We start from the raw sequence: 22,645 nt of genomic DNA, 5'->3' as shown, positions 1-22,645 counted from the left end.
AATCTGTCATTGTAGGTATCCATTGTTTTTTCCATCTTTTCTACTTTATCCTTCACTTCCATAAGTTCTGTGATTTGTTTTTTTAGATTTTCTATTTCTTCTTTTTGTTCAGCCCATGTCTTCTTCATGTCCTCCCTCAATTTATCGATTTCCTTTTTGAAGAGGTTTTCCATTTCTGTTCGTATATTCAGCATTAGTTGTCTCAGCTCCTGTATCTCATTTGAACTATTGGTTTGTTCCTTTGACTGGGCCATATTTTCAATCTTCTGAGTGTGGACCATTATCTTCTGCTGGTGTCTGGGCATTTAGTCAGATTTCCCTGGGTGATGGACCCAACAGGTTGGCAGATTTTTCTGTGAAATCTCTGGGTTCTGTTTTTCTTATCCTGCCCGGTAGGTGGCGCTCGTGGCACATGTTTGTCTGCGGGTCCCACCAGTAAAAGGTGCTGTGGGTCTGTTAACTTTGGAAAACTCTCACCGTGTTGGAGGTTTGCCAGCTGAAGTGGCTTGGAAGTGTGCCTGCCGGCCCAGGGGTGCGAATGCGGGGAGGGTCGCCAGCCGCCCCAGCCCGGGAGAGTGCCCGTCCGAATTTCCTAGTCAGCCCGGGGCGCCAAGCATGGCGGGAGGGCGCCAGCCGCCGAGGCCCGGGAGAGTACACCGTTCCCAGCAGGGATCCCCCCAGTCACCGTTCTCCTCGGCCTGGGGATTTCCGATCCAATTCTCTCAGTTGGTCCGGGGTGCCGAGCGTGGTGGGGGCGCCAGCCGCCGTGGCTTGAGGGGACCCTGTGGCTCCTTTATTAATACCACTATTGGTGTTTGGTTGGACCCAGTCCCTGCCACTGTCAGAAATTCCCTCCTCTCCCTGGAGGGGTGCCAGTCGCCGGCCGTCGCGGCCCGGGGAACTCGCCACCAGTCCAGGAAGCCGCCCACGGGTGGGGGGCGCCGGTTGCCAGCCACCGTGGCTTTGGTAGCCCTCTCATCCAAGACTCGTAGCCGTTCCAGGAAGCCACCTGCAAAAGAGAGGCGCTGGCCGCCGCGGCTTGGGAAACTTGCCTCTCTGAGACTCTCAGCCGGCCCGGGAAGGAGGGAGGGAGGAGCTCCGGCCGCCCACTGCCGCGGCTCCGGGAATCACGCGCCGCTCCGGGATCTCACCGCAGCAGAGTCTCGCAGTCAGTCTTGCCAGTCCAGACTTGGGTACGCTGTGTGTCCATTCCCTGCCGTGGCCCCGGGAGCTGTTCTGCACTGTTTTTGTTCACCTAGTAGTTGCTCTGGAGGAGGAACTAAGACGCGCGTACCTTACTAAGCCACCATCTTGGCCTATAGCCTTGGCTTTTTCATTTTTCAAAATGGGAATAGGGATTGCTTAAAATCAGCTATCAAGTAAATCAATGTAAAGTGCATTATAAATTGCCCAGCAAATAGAAACAGCTAAACACACTAGAGTAGAGGTCAAAGATTCTAAACAAATTCCCAGGATATTTGGCAGAAACAAACGACTCGTCAACAAACACTCAGCTACTCAAAGTACAAAAGAATTTTTTTATCAATTATTTTTAAGTGTATCAAGGGTTCAAACAGGGAAGAGTTAATATATCCTAAGCGGTCAAAGATTGCTTTCCATATTGACTGAATTTTTATTCAGTTTTGAATTTTAGAATTACTTAGAATGTCCTGCTAATTTTTTCAGTTTTGTTTTTCTAATCTTCCTTCTTCTGATCATAAGAAAATATAACATTAGGATTCTAAGTGGCTACCACAAAGGCAGGGGAATCAATCTGGACCATCTCTCAGCATTTGTATAGTAATGCCACTGTACTAGAGCTCAAGAGACAAATGATCTGACCATTTGGTAGGCTTAGAGCTATTACAGCTTTTGAGCCAACTCACTGAGTGAAGTAGTCAGTATATTATATTCCTGGTGCTTTCTGGACAGAAATTGGTTCTGCTTGCAATCCTTCATCAGGTCAGCATTCTTTAGAAATGGAGAATAGGCTGATATAGTTATGAGGTAACACTGGGTACATGAAATACCTTTTTCCCTTTAGCTTGCATAAAAGATTGCTAGAGCTACGTGTAAAACAAGAAGGAAAGAGAGAAAAGAGAGATAAGAATGAAGAAAGCAGTTATCAAGTATACAGGATCTAAAGGTAGAATGTCCCAAACTAGTTGCTAATTATGCCACTGTAGAGAGCTTTCCTAAGCCTTGGTTTCCTCATCTTTAAAATGGAGAGATTAACAGTACTTGGGGGTGTTGGAAAATTAAATAAGATAATCCATGTAAGGTACTTAACATATTGCCTGGCAATCATTCATTAAAAATTAGCTGGCAATATTGATATTTTTTATCACCTCACACCCCAGCCCCTGCATGCAAGCAAATCTGTCCTACTCCAACCCACCTCTCCTGTGCAAGCACACAGTCTAGACCTGTCCCTCTGGAGACCCATGAACCCACGTCCAGACCTTTAAACCAAACCTCCCCCACCCTGACCCCTGAAGATGGTCACCTGTACCTCCAGGCTGCAGGCGCTCACCTTTATACCCAGGCTAGACAGTCCTGCAACCTCGCCCTATACCCCGAACTCTGTGCAGCACACATATGAATCCATCCCCCAGATGCGTGCATACGCACGTACCCACTCCCACCACGTCCACTCAGCTCTAGCCAAGCGCTGACCTGAACATCAGGGCCACACCCACCCCCAGCCCATGCAGGTACCATCCCGCTCCACTGTCCCATAGATCCATACATAGGCATAGCCACAACCTCCTCGCTGGGCACTCATGTATCCATGCACTGACCTCTTGATCCCTGCACACCATCATCCCTGTCCCACATGTGTGAAAATCCCTGCCACACCCCCACGCACAAATGCCCATCTCTCACACATGGCAGGTGCTCTCATGAGCATCTGTGCCACCTATCCCACACCCTGTACACACATGTACCTCCACCCCATCCCACTCCTGCATCCACACCAGGGCCCCATTCACACGATATTACACACCCCTGACAAACATACCGCAACCTCCGCGACCTGTGCCAGGCCCCTATACACTTGCACGTCCATATCACAGCACCTCCAGACCCCTCCCCTTGTACAAGGACACACCTGGATCCTGCCTGCCCTGTGCCCCGACTTCTGTGCCTCTTACGCTATACTGTGATACCCACAATCCACATGTACCACATGCCAACAAGCATCCTGCCCATGTACCAGTCCCAGAACATCCACTCAGGCCCCCTTCCGTCCCTCGACATGCCCCACCTCTGAGTCCTCATGCTACACCCTACTCCTACATTCCAAGGCCTGCCTGAGCTCCATCTTACCCCCACAGCCCCCACACCACACCTCTACAACCCCACAACCTGCACCCCACGCTCACAGGCACCAGTGTAGCACCCCAAACCCATGCATATATCTGTGCCGCAACCCAACACAGAACTACTTGCCCCTCCCCACACCCCATATTCTGCTCCGCACCCATCCCACAAACACAAAGCTTTAGACTACTGAAGGAAATCAACTTCCAAAGTAAACCAATCAAGATATTTACATGCTGTGAAGACAAGAGAAGATCACTAACCACATGAAGATGCAGACAGAAAGAGCCCAGTCAAATGACCAAATTAAAACAGTGGAGAACACACAGACTTTGAAACTAACCAAAGATGTTCATATAACTATCCTAAATAAAGTCAGTGGGATGACTAATGACATAAAAGAGATGAAGACACTAGAAGAGCATAAAAAAGAAATTTGAAAGAATAAATAGAATAGCACAAATCACAGAGATTAAAGATGTTGGAGACAAATAAAATATACTAGATACACATAACACCCAATTTGAACAGGCAGAAGAGTTAGTGAACTAGAGGTCAGGAAAACTGCTTTTGAACACATAAATGAGCAATTTTTTTTAAAAAAGGAAAAATTTGAATTGGATCTCAGGGAAATGACAGACAAAACAAAATGCACGAATATAAAAATCAGCAATGTCCCAGAAAGAGTAGAGAATATTAGTGGAGGATATAATGGGGGAAAACTTCTCAAACTTCCTAAGAGACATAAACATACAAATCAAAGAATCCCAATGAACTACAAACAGAATAAATTCACACAGGCCTACCCGAAGACACATACTAATCAGTCTGTCAAATATTGAAGAGAAGCAGAAAACCCTCAAAGCGGCAAGAGGAAAAACAATCTACTACATACAAGGGAAACCACATAAGACTGAGTTCAGCCTACTCAACTGGCACTATGGAGGTGAGAAGGCAGTCGTATGAAATGTTTAAGATCCTGAAAGGGAAATACTTCCAGCCAAGAATTCTGGACCCAGCCAAATTGTCCTTCAAAACTGAGGGAGAGGGCGGATCATGGTGGCTCAGTGGCAGAGTTCTTGCCTGCCATGCCGGAGACCTGGGCTCTATTCCCAATGCCTGCCCATTAAAAAAAAAAAATGGAGTGAGAGATTAAAATTTTCACAGGCAAACAAAGTCTGAGAGAATACGTCAATAGGAGACTGGCCCTATAACAAATACTAAAAGGAGTTTTGCCAGCTAAAAAAAGAAAACAGGATACGGAGATCTGGAGGAGGGCACAGAATTAAAATGTATCAGTAAAGATAACTTAAAGGATAAAAAGAGGAAGAGGGAAAAAGAATAAGCAGATCTGACAAATAAAATCTAAAGGATAAGATGGTGGATTCAAGAAATGCCTGTACAATAATAACTTTGAAATGTTAACGGATAAAACTTACCAATTAAAATACACAGATGAAAAATTCCAACAACCTATTTAGAAGACTTGGAAAAGGTAGTTATCAAATTCATCTGGAAGGGAAAGAAACCCCAAATAGCTAAAAAGCATCGTAAAAAAAGAAGAATGAAGTAGAAGGATTAACACTCCCCAATTTTAAAACTTATTATAAAGCCATAGTGGTTAAAACAGCACGGTTCTGGTACAAAGACAGAAGTATTGACCAATGGAATTAAATCAAGAGTGCAGAAATAGACCACCAAATTTCTGATAAAATGATCTTCTACAAGGCCCCCAAATCCACCGAACTGGGACAAAATAGTCTTTTCAATGAATGGGCAAGGGAGAACTGGGTATCAAAAGTCAGAAGAATGAAAGAGGACCCTTACCTTACACCCTATACAAAAGTTAACTCAAAGTGGATCAAATACTTAAATATAAGAACCAGTACCATAAAGCTTCTTGAAGAAAATGTAGGGAAACATCTTCAAGACCTAGTAATAGGAGGTAACTTTCTAAACTTTACACCTAAAGCATAAGCAACAAACGCTAAAATAGATAAATGGGGACTCTTCAAAATCAAATGCTTTTGTGCCTCAAAAGACTCTGTCAAAAAGGTGAAAAGGCAGCCAACACAATCAGAGAAAATACCTGGAAATAACACATAGGATAAAGGTTTGATATTCCATATACATAAAGAAATCATGCAACTCAACAACAAAAGAACAAACAACCCAATTATAAAGTGGGCCAGAATATGGATAGACATTTTTCTGAACAGCAAATACGGATGGCTAAAAAGCACATGAAGAGATGCTCATTCTCTCTAGCTATAAGGACATGCAGATCAAGACTACAATGAGATACCACCTCACACCTATAAGAAATACCTCACATCTATAAGAATGGCTACTACTAAATAAACAGGAAACTACAAATATTGGAGAGGATGTGGAGAAATTGGGACACTTATGCATTGCTAGTGGGAATGTATAATGGTACAGCTACTATTGAAGACAGTCTGGCGGTTCCTCAGAAAACTAAATATCAAGTTGCCCTATGATCTGACAATACCACTACTCGGTATATATCCAGAAGAGTAGAAAGCAGTGACACAACAGCAATGTGCACACCAATGTTCACAGCAGCATTATTCACAATCGTCAAAAGATAGAAACAGTCCAAGTGTCCATCAAAAGATAAGTGGATTAATAAAATGTGGTGTATACATACAATGGAATATTATGCAACAGTAAGATGAAATGGAGGTGGCTGAAAGATGCATTGATTGAAAAGTAGACTGGCAAACAATAACATATACATCTGATTGAACATTGTGCTGCTACAAGAAGAAACAAAGTATGAGGCATGCAATGGTGGTGAATGAATCTGTGGGATATTTTGTGAGGCAAAATAAGCCAGAAACAAAAGAACAATTATTGTATGGTCTCATTTAGAAAATGCTTAAAAGAAAACAGACCTAGATTGTAAACTCTTATCTGGAGTGATAATTGTTATTTTTGGATTTTGAGAGGCTGTTTTATGTATGTAAAGATGTAAATTATGATAAGAACGAAGGTGACCAGGTCCAGACTAAGTTAATTCAGGATACAGGGGTAAGGAGGACATTGCCTGTATTTTAGAACTCCACCTACTCTTTGAGACCAAATGAAGAAAGGTTTATTTCGCCCAGAACCTAAATTTTCTGTAGTAGATAATCTAACTCAACCTTTCTGGATAGAGCATTTAAACAATCCAAACACAGGGAGCCCAAAATAAGAATGTGACCCTTTAATCCTGTATATCTTAATGTAATGCCTGGATACATTCCAGAGTATACTATGCAAATAATCAAAAAGTATTAGCAAAGTTCCTTGACGGATGGGAGAAAAATTATGGTGCTGTTAAACTTTTTACCACCAGGGAAATCCTTGATACTACGTCAAACATTAGGGACACCCAGAACAGTAGGCCAAAGTCCTTGATCTTGAGGCTTGCTTTTATGAAGCTTATGTATATAGCAGAGAAACTTAGCCTACCTATAGGGAGGCCTAAGAATCACCTCCAGAGGACCTCTTTTGCTGCTCAGATGTGCCCCCTCTCTCTCTCTAAGGCCAACTCTACAAGTGAAACCACTGTTCTCCCCACTGCTTGGAACATGACATCCAGGAGTGAAAGTCTCCTTCGCATTGTGGGAGATGACTCCCAAGGATGAGTCTTGTCCTGGCACAGTGGGATCAATAATGCCATATTGAGTAAAAGGGGGAAAAAGTGTAACATGTAAGGTATCAGTGACTGAGCCAGTTCAAATAGAGTCGAGAGGCTACTGTGGAGGTCACTCTTATGCAAGCTTCAGTTGGACACTGCTACATATTATAACTTGCAAAAAAATCCCAACCCAAACCATTCCTGCCAATCCTAAAGAATATTATGGCATTATATAAGATTCTACAAAGGTTCCGTCTACTAGGGTATCTTTTCAGAAACCTACAATTCCAGATGGGTCCCTGGACCAGATAGGTTCTGAAATGCAGAGGGGCCAGCTTCTCTAGAACATTAACTAGTTCCATTCCCCTATCCCATGTTATCAGGAGTCCCTTCCAACATGAAAACATTAGAATGGCTAAGTCCAAATACCCCTAAAGAGTGGGAGAAAGATCAAAGGTGATGGTGGAGTTATATAGAAATGGTAGGGTTTAAAAAATGAGTATGAATGCTGAATCATTATATTGATATTTACTTTAGTCTCCAGTACCTTAGAGCATATTTCACAATTAAACAAGTGTCCAAAAAAAGAAAAATCCCATTGTGAAAGTAAATCCATTGCATAGTATTTCTTTTAGCAGATGTGAAACTGTAACAGTGAAACCATTATTTCTTTGGGAACAATCATCATTGTCCAACACTGAATTATGATCAAGAAAACTTTCTGAATGCATTTTGAAATGTTTTATTAAATTGTTGATTATTTCGGAATACTAATCTTTTCTGTTTAAAAGAAGAAAATAAGAAATTGGTTGGCCTTTTGTTGTTTGGGACGTTATCTTATAGAAGTAAAGAAAAATATTATTTTGAAAAAGGCATTTAAATATATGATTTTTTGCTTTGTATTTATATTGTCAGTTCAAAGTTTAGCTCAGTTAAGTTGCCTTACCAAGTACCAAATGAAAATGAGAAGCTCTACAAAAAATGCATTGTGATTCAGTCACATTTCAGAAGTGACATCATCTGTGAGGTTAAAAAGTAAATGAAATGCATGTGCAGAGAAGTTACCTCATCTTTTCCATCTAAGCAGTCTTGCTAAAAGAAATAAACACTGACAATCAATCACATGAATGTACTAACCTTCCGAGTTCCAAAATGTAAATGCTAAGGATTGGATTTCAAAATATATTTTTTCATATATCTGAGAATTTATTTCTCTCAACTTCTTCAAATTTTTCTGTTTCTAAACTCAATACATACTTTGCCAATCATCTAAATGTGTCATTTAGATTCTTAGAATTAAAATGACATTCTAAGAATAGTAAAATGCCTCTATATCCAGCAAATACAAAATAAGAACTTGAAGTTTCATTTGTAAAAGAACAGCCTTTGTCACCCAATTTTTTCCAAAGAGACTGAATAAAGTAAATGATCACAGTATTATAGAAGTTACCCAATAATTTTGTGAAGGAACAAAAGCCAAAAAACAGAAAGACCAAAAAAAAAAAAAAAAACCCAACATCCTCTTTGTTGTATTCATCTGCCTAAAGTTTAATTTTTCAGAAACTTTTAGTGCAATAATAGATATTCAAAGCAGAATATCCTACTTTAACCACTTTCAAGTGTACAATTCTTTGTTATTAATTACATTCACAATACTGCACTACCCCTACCAGTATCCATTACCAAAACTTTTTCATTGCTTTGAAAATTTCTGCACCCATTAGGCAACCATTCCCCTTCCCTTAAACCACCTAGCCCCTGGTAATTCCTTATTCCATGCATTTCACATAAGCAAGATGATACAATGTTTACACTTTTGTGTCTGGCTTATTTCACTCAATATGATGTGTTCAAGATTCATTCATGCTGTGGTGTATATCAGATCTTTGTTCCTTTTTAGGGCCTGTTGTATGTAAATACCACATTTTGTTTATTCATTCACTTGTTGAATGACACGTGTACTGCTTCCACCTTTTACTGAGTGTAAATAATGTTGTCATGAGCACTGGTGTACAAACATCTGTTTGAGTCCCTGCCACCCATTCTTTTGGGAATAAACCAAAAAGTGGTACTGCCAGTAAGGTACTTTTGCTGTTCAGCTTCTGAATAATAACAGCCACTTTAGTTGTTATGAAGGGTAATAGCATTGTGAATTTTATTTGCATTTCCCTGGTAATGAATGATATTGAGAATCTTTTCATGAGCTTACTGGCATTTGTACATTTTCTTTGGAGAGATGTCAATTCAAGTACTTAGGCCATTTTAATTGAGTTATTTCTCTTTTGTTGTTGAGTTGTAGCAGTTTTTATATATTTTTATATTAAAACCTTATCAGATACATGGTTAGCAATTATTTCCCATTATTCTGTAAGTTGTCTTTTCACTTTCTTGATAATTCGCTTTAATGTACAGAAGTTTTTAATTTTGATGAAGTCTATTTTATCTATTTTTTTCTTTTGCTGATCATGCTTTTGGTGTCATATCTAAGTTCTCACTACACTAAATCCAAGATTTTGAAGGTTCCCCCTGGCTTTTTTTCTAAGGGTTTTATAGGTTTAGGTCTTTCATCTATTTAGAGTTAATTTTTGTATGCAATATGAGACAAAGGCCAAACTTCATTTTGTTGCAAATGGATATTCAGTGTTTCCAGCACCATTTGTGGAAGAGATTGTTCTTTTCCCAGTTAAGGTACTTCATGCCCTTGTCAAAAAATAATTGGCCTTAGCCATCAGCATGGTACAGGCATAAAGATAGATATACTAGCCAATGGAACCTAAATGAGTGCTCAAAAATAGACTTTCCCATACAAGGAAAATTTATCTTCATATGGCAGTCAAGCCAATCCACCTGGGAAATAGCAGCCTCTTCAATGAATGGTGTTTGAAGAACTGGATGTTGATATGAAAAAGAATGAAAGAGGATCCATATCTCATACCCTATACAAAAATTAACTCAAAATGGATCAAAAACCTAAACATTAAGAGCTAAGACCATAAAACTTTTAGAAGAAAATATAGGGAAATATCTTATAAAACTTGTAATAGGAGGTGGTTTCCTAGACTTTACACACAAAGCATGAGAACTGAAGAAAGAAACAGATAAATGGGAACTCCTCAAAATTTAATGCTTTTGTGCATCAAAGAACTTAGTCAAGAAAGTAAAAAGCAGCTTACTCAATGGGAAACAATATTTGGAAACCACATATCAGATAAGGGCTTAGCATCCAAAATATATAGAGATTCTTCAAATCAGAAAAGAAAAAGACAAACAACCCAATTAAAAAATGGGCAAAAGATATGAACAGACATTTCTCAGAAAAGAAAATACAAATGGCTAAAAGGCATGTGAAAAGATGCTCAACTTTCCTGGCTATTAGGGAAACGCAAATCAAAACTACAATGAGATATCAGCTGACACCCACTAGAATGGCCATTATTAAAAAAAACAGAAAACAACAAGTGCTGAAGAGGATGTAGAGAAACAGGCACACTTATCCACTGTAGATGGAAATGTAAAATGGTACAACTGCTGTGGAAGGCAGTTTGGTGGTTCCTTAGGAAGCTAAGTTTAGAACTGTCATATGATCCAGCAATCCCATGACTAGGTAAACATTAAGAGAACCTGAGGGCAAGGATAAAAATAGACATTTGCACACCAATGTTTATAGTATTATCATTTACAATTGCCAAGAGATGGAAACAGCCCAAATGTCCATCAATGGATGAGTGGCTAAACAAGCTGCAGTATACATGAATGATGGAATATTACATAGGTGTAAGACAGAACTAAGTTATGAAGCATGTAAAAATGTGGATGAACCTTAAGGACATTATGCCAACTGAAATTAAGCAGAAGCAAAAGGATAAATACTGTATGGTCTCACTAATATGAACTAACATTAATGAGCAAACTTGGAGAACTGAAGTTAAGAACACAGGTTATCAGAAATTAGAAATAGGGTAGAGATTGGACAATTGGTGCAGAAGGAATACAGATTGTGCAACAGGACTGACTACAAAAATTCAGAAATGGATAGCACAATATTACCTAATTGTAGCACATTAATATAAGCACTAAATATGAGTATGACAGAGGGAGAGGCTGGAGGCACGTATGAAACCAAAGGAAAGATAGAGGATAAAGACTGAGAAGGTATAATTTAGGACTGCCTAGAGTTGGACAACGATGGTGATTACATGCACAAAAAAAAAAAATGTTTTTGCATGAGGGAGAACAAATAAATATCAATATTGCAGGGTATTGAAAATAAATGATACATGGGGAAAAGTATAATCAATGCAAGCTAGGGTCTATAGTCAACAGTAACACTGTACTATGCTTCCACTGAATGAACAAAGGCATTATGCCAAAATAAAATGTCAATGGTGGGGGGGGGGGGTTGAGCATAGGGAAGGGGTATGGATTCTTTGTGGCAGAAAGAGAAATGTCTTCAGATAGATTACAGTGGCAAAGACATGTCTGTACACTTAGACTGGACTGTAGGATCGTGAATAAAACTGTTTAAAAATGAACAGAGAAAGATAAGTGCTAGAGAAAATGCAGAGAAATATATGAACCTATTCACTGTTGGTAGGGAAACTGAGAGGTGCTGCTCTTTGTAGGGCAGGGTGGTAGTTCCACTGGAGGCTAGAGTTGGGGTTGCCATATGATCCTGAAACCCCACTGCTCCGTATATACCTGGAGGAACTAAGTGAGGGGACAGGAATGGACCAGTGAGGGGACACACTGGTACCTACGGCAATAACACAATGGTTGGAAGTGGCCTAGGTATGGAAGGGGAAACTATGGTGTATACATACAATGGACTACTGACCCACTGCAAGAAGGAATGAAGTTGCGAGGCATGCAACTAGGTGATTGAGGACTGTATGTTGAATGAAATGTCAGAAACAAAAAGATAAATATTATCATGCCTCACTCATACGGACTAACTATAATATAAAAACTCAGTGAACTGAAGTCAAGAGCATGGGTTATCAGGTTGAGGCCTATTGTAAAGGGTCCTAGATTATAAGCTCTTACAGCAGTTACATAGATTCACAAGTTGTAACTGTAATTTCTAAATTCTGAGATATTGAGCTGTTTGTTTATAACCTGGTTGTTCCCAGAAACTTTGGAAATTTATGTGACACCTGAGATTCAGAATTAGAGCTCTGAAGCTATGAAAGTCAGCAGTATCCTACACAGGAATTGTTTAAAAAGTTGAAAAAAGGATCTTACTTCAAATAGAGACATGAATGAAGTTGTTCTGGACAGGACTAAGGTAAATCAGAATACAGGGTAAAGGTTGCTATCGTCCTTATTTGAAAACTTCAACTTCTGTGTGAGACCAAAGGGACAGATGTTTATTTGGTGCGAAACTTTTATTTTGGGTAGCGTATTTCCTAATTTAACTTGTATGGTCAGTTTAGTTGAACACCATCAGCACATGGTGTGAGACTTTACAGGTATGTCCAGGGTAGTATGATGCCCAATGTATTCCAGAGTAATTTGGGCAGTGAATAAATAAATATTTGCAAGGTCCCCGTGGAGGGCTGCGGAGAAAGGAGGAAATATTCAACTTCCCCATTTGGAGAATTTCTGATATTCTCACAAGGAGTGGAGACAACCAAATCAATAGTGCAAGCCCTCAATCTTGAGGTTTGTTCCTATGAAATTGTTCCTACAAAACGAGCTTACTCAAAATTAGGTCTGAGAGTCACCCTGGAGAACCTCTTTTGTTGCTCAAATGTGGCCTCTCCCTCTAGGATACAGCAATGAAACTCACTGCCCTCCACCCTCTACATGGGACATGACTTCCAGGAGTGTAAATCTCCCTGGCAACATGGGGCAGAAATCCCTGGATAAGCCAGGATGTGGCATCAAGGGATTGAGAAAAACTTCTTGACCAAAATTGAAAAGAGAGAAATGAGAAAAAATAAAGTGTGAGTGGCTGAGAGATTTCAAACAGATTTGAGAGATTTATCCCGGACGTTATTCTTATGCATTATATAGATATTCCTTTTTAGTTTATGGTGTATTGGAGTGGCAGGGGGAAATACCTGAAACTGTTGAGCTGTGTTCCAGTAGCCTTGTTTCTTGAAGATAATTGAATAATGATATAGCTTTTACAATATGACTGTGTAATTGTGAAAATCTTGTGTCTGATGCTCCTTATACCCAAGGTATGGACAGATGAGTAAAAAACATGGATAAAAAAATAAATAATAGGGGGGATTATTACCCTAGAAAAGCCATGTTTTAATCCTGATGCATCCTGTGGAGGCAGACATTTCCTTTAATCCCTATTCGGTACTGCAGTTTGTTGGAAACTTACATCTCCAGAGATGTGACTCACCCAATTGTGGGTATTAAACTTTGATTAGAGGGAGATGTGACTCCACCCATTCCAGGAGGGTCTTGATTAGTTTATTGGAATCCTTTAAAAGAGGAAACACCTTGGAAAAAGCTTCAGAGCTACGAGAGCCCACACAGCCAGAGACCTTTGGAAATGAAGAAGGAAAGCGCACCCAGGGGAACTTCATGAAAGAAAAAGCCTGGAGAGAAAACTAGCAGATGTCACCGTGTTCGCCATGTTCCTTTCCAGTGGAGAGAGAAAACTTGAATGTCACTGACCTTCTTGAACCAAGGTATCTCTCCCTAGATGCCTTAGATTGGAAACTTCTATAGCCTTGCTTTAATTTGGACATTTTCACAGCCTTCAAACTATAAACTTGCAACTTCATAAATTCCACTTTTTAAAAGCCATTCCATTTCTGGTATATCACATTCTGGCAGCTTGCAAACTAGAAAAACGGTTTCAGGTACTTCCCTCTAGCCACCCCAATATATGATAAACTAAAAAGGGAATCTACATAATGCATAAGAAAAACCTCCAGGATCACCATTTGACTCTGAAATCTCTCAGCCACTAAGGCTTTATTTTGTCTTATTTCTCTCTTCCCTCTTTTGATCAAGAAAGCTTTCTCATTCCCATGATACCAGGTCCCAGCTCATCGCTGAGAGTCAGGTTCCACATTGCCAGGGAAAGTTACACCCCCAGGAGTCATGTCCCACTTAGGGGGTAGGGCAGAGAGTTCATCGACCAAAATTGGCTTAGCGAGAGAGGCCATATCTGAGCAAAAAAAGAAGTTCTTTAAGGGTGACTCTTATGTATAATTATCAATAAGATTAGCTTCTACTTGGCAGGAATAAGCTTCATAGGGGTGAACCCTAAGATCGAGGGCTCAACCTATTGATTTTGTTGTCCCCACTGCTTGCAAGAATATCAGGAACTCCCCAGATGGGGAAGTTTAATATTTTCTTCTTTCTTCCCAGTCCCCCAAGGAGACTCTGAAAATACTTTTTTTATTCTCTATCCAAATTACACCATGTAATTATGGTGTTCAAGTAAACTGACTATACTATATAAATTAGATGAGATAATTTGTTACCCAAAATATAAATTTTGCAGCAAATAAACATCTCTTCCTTTGGTCTTGCACAGAGGTTGAAGTTTGAAAATATGGGCCATATCATCTTTTATTCAGTATTCTGATTTACCCTTAGTCCTGTGCAGATCACCGTATTCATATCTCTAGGTGAAGTCTGGTCACTTTTTCAGCGTTTTTAACATTTGCTGAATGGGTAATGTTGGACTTCCATAGCTTCACTGCTCTAGCTCTGTGTCTCAGGTGTCACATAAATACCGGAAGTTTCTCAGAACAGCCAAGTTATATACAAAAAGCTCAGTATGTCAGAATTTAGGAATATCAGTTACAACTCCTAAATAGATGTTACCGATATAAGGGCATTCAATCAAAGAACTTTTACAACAAGCCCCAACCTGATGACCCATGCTCTTGACTTCAATTCTCTGAGTTTATATATTATAGTTAATCCATATGTAGTAAGTTTTGAAATCAGGATTTTGAGACTTCCAACTCTGTTCTGCCTTTGCAATGTTAATTATACTACTCAGGGACCCTTACTATTCAATATGAATTCGAGGATCAGTTTGTCAATTTCTGGAGAAAAAAAAAAAGCTGCTTGTATTTTAATAGACATTGTGTTGAATCTATATATGGTTTTGTATAGTACTGATATCTCAAAAATATCATCTTCTTACCCGTGAATATAGGATGTCTTGCCATTTATTTAGGTCTTCATAATTTCATTCAGCAGTGTTTTGTAATTTTCAATGTACAAACCCTTTACTTCTTTGATTAAATTTATTCCTAGGTATTTTGTTCTTTAGGAGCTATTTTAAGTGGATTTTTAAAAAATTTTCATTTAAGAATATTCTTTACTGACATACAGAAACAACAGACTTTTGTATGTTAATCTTGTAGCCTTTAATTGCTGAATTTTGTTCATCAGTGCTAATAGATTTCTCTTAAATTTAATTTTCTGCTAGTTTTTTTTTTTTTTTTTTAATAAGGAACGCTTCATGAATGGATGTGTCATCCTTGTGCAGGGGCCATGCTAATCATCTCTGTATCATCCCAATTTTAGTAAATGTGCTGCCAAAGTGTGCACTCTACTAGTTTTTAGTCTTAGTAATTATAACAACTAAGACAAGTAAAAAATCTTGACAAAGCTGAGGAAACAGAATGAGAGAAAAAGAAATTTCCCAATGTAAAATGGATCAAGTTTAATTAGACAAGAATTTTCTCTTTTACTTTTTCATTTACCCAGTATTTACTGAGTACCTACAAAGGAGTGAGCATTAGAGATACCAGAAATGACAATCAAGATCTCTAACCTCGAAGGATTCTCTAAATCAGGTCTGAAAGACTGAGAGTGCAACAGACACAGCATGAGCCCAGGGTGAATAGTGTTGAAGACTCATAAAACAGCAAGTTCAAAAGGGTCTTACTGCAGAAAAGAACTTAGGGTCTTTTAGCAAGTGACCAAAAGTAGTGTGATCAGAGAACAGAGCCCAGAAGACTGTCATGACATGATACAGAAGAGGCAAGCAAGGTCTAGATTATATGGGGCCCTCATAGTCCTCATTAAATATTTGTGTGTCTTAGTCTGCCATGCTGCTAAGACAAATACCACACATTGGTTGCTTAATGACAGGAATTTATAATCTCATGTTTGGGGAGGCTAGAAGTCCAAAATCAAGGCAAGGAAAAGACTATAAATTCTCTCTGAAATCTGTAGCATTCTAGTGCTGACTTGCATTTCTACTTCCTGATACACGGTAATGTATGCAGTTTTCTCTGACTTCTCTTTATAACGCCTCCAGAAATCAAGGTTAAGGCCCACCCTGACTCAGTTTGGCCATACCTTAACTAAAATTACAGCTTCAAAGGTTCCTATTTATCATGGGTTGCATGGGGATGCAGATTAAGATAAGGAACATAACTTTGGTCAGGGTACTGAATTCAATTTACAAGCACACATCATTTTATTGCATTTTGCTTTATGGTACTTTGCAGATATTACATATTTTACAAATTGAAGGTGTGACAATTCTGCACCAACAAGTCTATCAGCACTATTTTTCCAACAGTATGTGTTCACTTTGTGTCTCTGTCACATTTTTGAAATTATTTCAAACTTTTTCATTATTATTAAATGTCTGCTATAGTGATCTGTGTGTGACCTTTATTGTTACTATTGTAGTTGTTTCAGGGCACCACAAACCAAACCCATATAAGACAGCAAACTCATTCAATAAATGTATGTGTTCTGACTGCTCTACTGACTGGCCATCTTTCTCCCTCTCCTCAGGCCTCCCTATTCCCTGAAACACAACAATATTGAAATTACTCCAAATTCATAAAAAAATTATAACCATTCAATGGCCTCTTTACAAAGTATTCAAGTAAAAGGTAGAGTAGCATGTCTCTCACTTTAAGTTAAAAGCTAGAAATGATTATACTTAGTGAGGAAGGCATTTTGAAGGCTGAGATAGGCTGAAAGCAAGCTAGGCCTCTTGTACCAGACAGTTAGTTAAGCAAGTTGTGAATGCAAAAGAAAAGCTCCCATAGGAAATTAAAAGTGTTATTCCACAGAATGAATGATGATGATTAGGCTCATGTGTCAACTTGGCCAGGTAATGGTACACAGTTGTTTGGTCAAGCAAGCATAAGCCTGTTACTGTGAGAACATTTCATGGACTTAAATCATCAGTATGTTGATTGCATCTATAGCTAATTACATCTACAATCAACTGAGGAGATTGCCTTTAGCAATCAGAGACATTTCATCCAATCAGCTAAAGGCTTTAATGAGAAGGGATGACTCCAGAGGTCAGAAGAGAGAATTTTCATCTCTACTTCAGCTGGCCAGCTTCTCCCGGGTAATTCATGGAAAATCTTCCTTGGGTTTCCAGCCAGCCTTACGGAACTTGGACTCATGTATCTCCATACTGCATCAGTCAATTTTATAAACTCTCATAATATTTACAAATATCTCCTGTTGGTTATGTTTCTCTACAGAACCCTAACTAATACAGCATACTACATGCCATTAAGATATTTGCAATTCATGGGAGAAGATAAAAATACCAATATTAACAGGAGCTTGGAAGAAGTTAATTCCAACCCTCATGGATGACTTTGAAGAATTCAAGATTTCAGTGGAGGAAGTAATTCATATCTGGTAGATATATCAAGAAAACTAGAATTAGAACTGGAGTCTAGAGTTGGAACTCAGTTGTTGCAATCTCATGAACTTAAATGATGAAGCAACAGAGGAGTTTGAGAGGACTTACTCCAATCATGAAAGAAGTTCTGAGGTAAAATGTTATCAAAAAGCATCATATGCTACAGAGAAATATTTCATGAAATCAGAATAAATCAAGGAGCAAACTTCACTATTGTCTCATTATAAAACATTGCCACAGCCACCCCAACCTTCAGGAACCACCACTCTCATCAGTCAGCAGTCATAAACATCAAGGCAAGATCCTTCACTAGCAAAAAGATTATGATTTGCTGGAGGTTTAGATGATGGTTAGCATTTTTTAGCAATAAAGTATTTTTAATTAAGGCATGGACTTTTTTTTTTTTTTTTTAGAAATAATGCTATTCCATGCTTAATAAACTACAGTAAAGTGTAAGCATACCTTTCATATATACTAGAAAACAAAAAAATTCATGTGACTTGCTTTATTGTAATGATCTAGAATAAGCCCACAATTATCTCTGAGGACTGAGGTATGCCTTTACCATACTGGTTTAGTTCTAAATGTACTGGGAAGTTCAAGTAAAGAAATTTAAGTATGGAAGTGACGTGATTCAATTTACATTTTCTATTGCTCTGGAAATTTAGCACAATAGCCCAGGCAAGGTAACAATTTGGGCTAGTTTGGTAACAATAGAGATGGAAGAAATAGACAATTCTAGATTTATTTTCTATTCTTTCTGCATAGAACACTCATCACTCATGTCCTCCCACAACCTTTGAAGTCCTTTTATCACAAGAAAGTTATGGGGGGGGGGGGGGGAGAATTGATACTATGCATTATTTTTTTTAATCATTTATTTTTTGCATCGGCAGGCACCAGGAATCAAACCCAGGTCTCTGGCATTGCAGGCAAGAAAGAATTCTGCCTGCTGAGCCACTGTGGCCCGCCCTATGCATTTATCTTTTAAAAGCTCAGTGAAGCTCAATAAAAAAGAAAGAAGGTCCTAGTTTAAATCTTGGCCTAGCCTTTTCCTAGATACAGCATCTCACACAAGTTTTTCAACATCTATGAGCATTCATTTACTCATCTACAGAATGGAATAATGATACCTACATTTCATAGGAGAGTTAGGAGGTTTAAATAAAAACGTTTGTGATCTGCCATTTATATTGTTCATATACAGATGCTCTACAAACATTAATAAGCATCCCACCTTTCTAAGTAACAGCAGTTTTAAAAGGAACTGAATGGAGAAGGAGATATTTAATACCAAGGAATGTATTTCTGATGGTGGCATTTTAAGCACGGCAGTATCAGGGTACAGGAGATATTCTGAGACAGGAAAGCATTCCCTGAAGCCAACTGTTTTATTCACCTTCTGAAGACATAGCAGAGACTGCTGATGGTAAATATTTATAAATATATTTGCAATTCATAAAAAACTTTCAAATGTTGATGAATTTAGTTAAAATACAAAAGTAATTAATATAGTCCAACTTCAATAGAAATCATAAATGTTTACCATTCTAGAATTTACTATGGGAAAGTAAAATACTAAGTATCTTTTTAAGTACCAATTATTCTTACACTAACAACACTATACTTAAAGAAGGAAAAGGTAAGAACAGGTTTTTCATCAGGTTACATGTTAGAATAAATTCTTTCTACATCAACTAGCTTTCAATTTGCTAGTTTAAAATTAACACTGTTGATGCTTCCTTATTTGCTAAAGAACAAAGCAACAGAACATACAACATTTTAAGCTTCAACACCATTGAAATTACACTTAGATGTTTTATTTTATATAGTGGCTTAATATATTTAATGTCAGAGTTGATCTAATTTTAGACTTTTGTAAATTATTGAATTTTCAACATCTGAGACAGGAAAGTTTATTTACTATATCTACTATGACATACTGCTGAATTTCCTATGAATTTTATTCATTTTTACTAATTAAAAAAAATTAAGTGTCCTGTGAAGTAGGGGATATGCAAAAAGAAAAAGTAGCATCATTGCTAGAAAAGAAAACAGAAGGAGCAGTATTCCCCCTAGATCAGCATCATGGCACAGGTCGCTAAGACTGTTTTCCTCATATGAGCTGATCTCATTGTTCTGCACAGCAGACACTTTCTGTGTATTGGAATACAGAATAGAGGATCAGGGAGGTTTGGAACATTCGAGGCAAAACATCACTATATGGGTTTAGACAACTCCTTCCAAATACTAATTAGTATGAGAGGAAGGAGATGAGGGCTCAGATAGGACCACCAAAGATCTTTCTTCAAGACACCTGGGAGAGTCAACTTTAACCAGGGTTGAGACACGTCAGTATGGATAAGTAAGATTTGAATGAATGGCCTCTGTTCTGATTGCACTGGGTTCATGCTATACCCAATATTTTTACTATCACTCAGACTTATAGGATATTGGCTGGATTTCTTCTGGGACTCCAGAATTTGAAGGTCCACTTAAAATGTGATACCCATGAGTGCTATCTAGGCCCTTGTCCACTGAAGTCATGTAGAGAAGCTGGTTTGTCAGTTTCAGTGCATTTCATGGTTGTCTATTAATCACTGGGATATGCTTGCTGATTTCAGAGTACTCAATCAAGTATAAATCATAATGGAATATAGTGGAAAAAGAAAGAAAAACTACTTGTCTTAGGTACAAATCCTGGTCCTTTTTAGTTTTATGAACTTGGAGAAGTCATTTAAATTCCTGAGTGTTAGTTTCATTATCTTTAATACAGACACCAGACTATTTGCCTGACAGGGCTGGCATAAGAATTAAAAGAGATATTGCATGTCATAATATCGATTAGTATGCCAAACATGCATAGGTGCCAAATGAAATAAAATCTATTCAGTATGGGAGATGGAGTCTACACTTCTGGGATCACAGTTCACACACACAAAAAAACTTTGGAGGTTAAAAACATAGACATAATAAAAAGATGCAAAGATAAGACATAAACTAACCATTATCACTTACCTAGAAAAGAAAAAGTTCATAGCTATTTTATTTGTTATCTTCCAAGATAACAGAACAAGGGAAAATAGGGTTAAAGATGAAGGACCAAGAATTTTGATTAAATAAAATGAATTTCAAGTGTACATTATTAAAAATTAGTAGAGATAAAATATGTGAATAAATAGCTTCTGGAATAGGTTGATTATGTTAGTGTGGAATGGTAATCTTATTTTAAGGCTAAGCAAAATAAAAATTCCAAAGAGATGCAGAAAAAGCTGACGGCCAGGAAACTGAAGTCCTGATACAGATTCTGCTGCTAAGATTCCATACAGCTTAGGAGCCTCTTTGGTAGTCAGTGCCAAAGACTCCTTATTTGTAAAATTAAAGGGTTTGACTGTGAGTCGCTCTGAGTTATAAAAAGTTATGATTCTAGTTTAATAATGTTTTATCGTTGACATATATAGCAAGAATACAGGAGGTAAGCTATGGGAATATATCAATGATTACTTATGGTAAGGCAGAAAAGAGGTGCCACGGTATTATTATAACTCAGTAAATTATTACTTTGATGTAATAAATAGCATACTAAGTAGTCTGAAATTTTTTAATCAGCTTGACAAGATGCTTACAACCAGGGAATAATCTAACTATATAGGTCACTAGTACATGGAAGTACAATCAAATAACAATTATACATTCTAATATATGATATTCATGATACCATATCACTCATGTTTGCCTTCTGAGGTCATTTTGTAAAAAAACAGCAGAGATATTTCTGACATTATGTTTTGCTTATGAAAATAAAAGTATGTGCATTCTCATATGGAAATCAATAGTAAGAAGAGATGCCAAAATTTTCAAGGTTATAGAGAGATTAATTAAAACCTATCCCTGATAGCATAATGATGCTCTACAGATAAAGAAGATATGATTTATATTCATGTATCAATAATAGTAATAGATTAGTAAAATCACTAGATATTTTCACTTAAATTTTAACTCGTCAAATAGAAACAATTTATGAAATATACCTGAAACTTAGTGAAACAGAGTTACCTACTTACAATAAACATGTATAAATAGAATGTGGCATTGGACATTTTAGAAAGGGAAACAAATTGATTCTATTTACATGCATGCTATGCTCACTATCCAATTCCATATTCTGAAACCTTAAATAAAAATATTTTGTTCTGAAAGATATTCCTTTAAGTTATAGGACTAAAATCTTGAGTACTGTCCATATAGCATAAGTCTTAGCCTTTTTCAAATTTGATTTTTGACTTCAGTTACATGAATACCACTTTTTGAGAAAAAAATGCAAATCCTCCTATCTTAACCTCTTCCCAAATAAAAGAAAACTCAATATTTTTTAAAAAGAAAGCTTTCCTCCAAAACACTTGCTTAACAACCATTAATTCAATAATAGGTAGAAGCTCAATGAATATTGAATATATGAGTAAAAGAACTATACTAAGCACATACATGATAGAAGAAATAATGATACAGATAACCTATTTTAAATCTGATTAAAGACAAGTCATGGTATTTAACCTCAAAAAAAGTTAAAACATACACAGGTTCTGCTGTTACACCACAGAGTAATTTACTCTTTTGGTTAGAAAAACTGAACATCCTAAGGCAGAGACAACTTAATTTATGCTTTTTTAAAAAAACACGTGACTAACAAATGATGTCTTATGGCCAATATATCATATATTTTTTTGTAATCTTATAAGAAGTATTTTCAGTTAATTTGGTAAGTTAAATACCTTACGAAGTGACTACTAAACTGATTGCCTCAACTCTGAGTGTGTGTATGTCAATAAAATTGGAAAAGAATAAAATGAAATGAAACACTTGTTTCATTAATGAATAATGAAATAGTGACTCTAGTCACTATTATTCATTCACAAGTGGCCAGAACCTTACGAACTTTCTAAAAAGGCAGAGAGCAGATATGCAATGTCAACTGTGCATTACATGTATTATATATTAGCACACATATATCTCCTTTTAAAATATCATTTATTTTCTCACAATAGTCATTAATAGCC

General features: G+C 37.8%; 1 protein-coding gene and 1 non-coding gene across 4 annotated transcripts in view; both read right to left on the bottom strand.

Annotated features, from left to right (window-relative positions):
* The window catches only part of ARHGAP32 (Rho GTPase activating protein 32), a 450,472-nt gene that overhangs the window by 129,509 nt on the left and 298,318 nt on the right, over positions 1–22,645 (bottom strand). The window lies entirely within an intron of this gene.
* LOC143645333 (U6 spliceosomal RNA) lies at positions 15,402–15,508 on the bottom strand. The gene has a single exon (XR_013157056.1). It is a non-coding gene; the product is annotated as a U6 spliceosomal RNA (small nuclear RNA).

The sequence above is a fragment of the Tamandua tetradactyla genome, chromosome 8 (genome assembly GCF_023851605.1).
Source record: "Tamandua tetradactyla isolate mTamTet1 chromosome 8, mTamTet1.pri, whole genome shotgun sequence".
In the NCBI taxonomy this organism is placed as follows: Eukaryota; Metazoa; Chordata; class Mammalia; order Pilosa; family Myrmecophagidae; genus Tamandua; species Tamandua tetradactyla.
Note: the sequence above shows the minus strand (reverse complement) of the source record. Positions and strands in the feature narration are given on the sequence as shown.